This window comes from Coenobita brevimanus, chromosome 1, assembly GCF_032717465.1.
Source record: "Coenobita brevimanus isolate Jiangsu-jjx chromosome 1, ASM3271746v2, whole genome shotgun sequence".
Lineage (NCBI taxonomy): Eukaryota > Metazoa > Arthropoda > Malacostraca > Decapoda > Coenobitidae > Coenobita > Coenobita brevimanus.
The window spans coordinates 23,623,020-23,625,700 of NC_136954.1; positions in this window are offsets into that span (position 1 = coordinate 23,623,020).

Below are 2,681 nucleotides of genomic sequence, written 5' to 3' on the forward strand. Positions count from 1 at the left end.
TACCAATACCATACACTACACACGTAATACCACACCATACACTACACAGGTAATACCAATACCATACACTACACCCATCAATACACCAACGCTGTTCACACCTGCAGCCACTACACACCTCCACTGCCAACACACACCTGCCCAATCAACACACCCGTCCTTTGTTGTTCAGCCTGCCGTCCCCTGGTTATTGTGTTGAGAGAGAGAGAGAGAGAGAGAGAGAGAGAGAGAGAGAGAGAGATATTAAAGGATAGCAAACAGCGACAGGCCTGTTGGTCCTTTCGTGGCTCTTTTGTTATAGGGAAGATTATATTTAGCAAAATAATTATAAGAGTTAAGGATAGAGAGGCAGGAACCACCTTGGACAGAACAGCACCTTCCCTATTTTTCTCCCTGTGTCTGTCTCTTCCTGCCTTCCATTTTCATCTCGTTCTTCTTTTATTTTTCACTAACTACACCCCCCATACCTCAACCCCTCCCACCCTCACGTCCCCTTCCCTCCCACCCTCATACCTTTTACCCCACCTGCTCCCACTCTCCTCTCATAAATCCCTCTCCATCACTCCCCCATCCTCAATCTCCAACCACTCCTACGCTCCCACTCCCCACCCATCCCTCCCTCTCAGACTCCCTCAACTTTACGTCCACTCATCCCACCCCGCACTCATCCAACCTCACGCACCTTACTCCCTCTCATGCCTTCCATCTCACCCACTCTCACTCCCCCATCCTACCCCGGCCCTCACTCCCGCTCTTACTTACCCACCTCTCACTCCATCACCTTTATTTCCCATCCTGGTGTACCATAACTCCCCCACTCTACTCCACTCCTTACTCCACCACCCTACCCTTATCCCTCCACCCTCATCCCTCTCCCTTTCCAACCCTCCCTCTCCTCCCACCTCGACTTCATAACCTCACCTACATTTACATTTCTTCCTTAATCTCTTGTACTCCCCCACCCTCACTCTTCCATCCTACCCATCTTGACCCCCTCACTTTTGTATCTTTCATCTAGCCCATCCTCATCCACCCTCAGTCATCTACCTCACCCACCCTCTAATCCACAATCCCTTTCACCCTCATTTCCCCATCTTCATCTCCATCTTTATTCGCCAATCTCACATCCTCATCAACACCCTCCGTCGCCCTCCTCCCATCCCCATATTTCCACACTCATCCCCTCCTTCTCTCCAGCAACAAAATTCCTCAAGACAAACTTCCCCATCATCTTATAAACCCATCCATCCCACCCCATCCCACAATTCCCCCATCCCACATTCCCCCAACCCTACCTCCTCTCTCACAAACCCACCCACTCCCAGCCCTCCCACCCACAACGCCCAGTCCCCAAACCCACCAAGTTCTAATCCCATATCTTTTGATGATGCATTTCTCAGCTGACACAGGCTATACCACTAGACAATTATATTTACCTAAGACCTTTGGTGGTGAAAAGGGTAATGAGAGCAACATCCGACTCCCCCAATTAAAAAAAAATAAAAGTTTCCAAAGCTGAAAAACAAAAGGTCACCAACATTCAGTTTAAAATGCCTCCACTTCCACCTTAACTCCCTACTCCTCATCTGTCACCTCCTACTCCTCATTCCACATTCCCTACTCCTCCACCCTACTTCCTACTCCTACAACCGTGCGCCTCCACCCTCACTCACTACTCCTCCATCCCGACTCTCTACTCTTCCACCCTCACTCCCTAATCCTCCAACCCCCACTCTACACTCCTCCACCATAAAACCTAAACCTCCACCCTCACTCCCTACTCCTCCAACCCTACTCTCAACTCCTTCACCCTCACTTACTACTCCATCCTTCTCCTTACTACTCCACCCTCACTCTGTACTCCATCATACTCCCTACTTTTCCATCCCTTCTCCCTATTCTTCCATCATACTTCCTACTCCCCCACCCTCACTCTCTATTCCTCCACCTCAATCCCTACTCCTTCAATCATACTCCCAACACATAACCTACTCCCTACTACCTGAACCTCACCCCCTCACTCTCAAAGTAACTCCTCATCCCCCCGTCCCTGGCTACCCCAGCACAAAGTTGCCCTAAATAACCTCATCATCTTACACAACCAGTGTCTTGGTGGAGGGGGTGGGGCTGAGGAGAGAAGGTGAAAGAAGGTTAGAGGAGAGAAGGGGAAAAAATGGAGGGAAAAGAGAGAACAAGAGGTGAGAAATAGGAGAAGAGGAGAGACGGGGATAAGGAAGGAAAGAAAATCAAGGAAAGTGGACAGAGGAGAGAGATGAAGGGAGGAGAAACTAGAGGGAGGAAGGAGAGAGTATTGGAGAGTGTGAACGGGAAGGGAGGAGAGGAGAATGAAGGAGGGAGAATGGGAGAGACGAGAACAGGAAGGTTGGAGGGAGAAAGGAGAGAAGGGGAGAGAAATGAAAGGAAAGAGGAGCGAAAGAAAAATATGAGGAGAGAAGAAGAAAGGAGAAAATAGCTGAGGGAAAGCGAGAGGAGTATAGAGATGCGGAAAAGAATGGAGAGAACTGAAAAGGAGAGACTGAGAGGAGGCGGAAAAGAGGGGAAGAGAGAGGCGTGGAGAGAGGAGACGTGTGGAGGAAAGGAGCAAGGCAGCGGAAGTGAGAGAAGTATAGGAAGAGGTAAGACAAGGAGTGGAAGAAAGTGGGGGGGGGGAAAACAGAGGA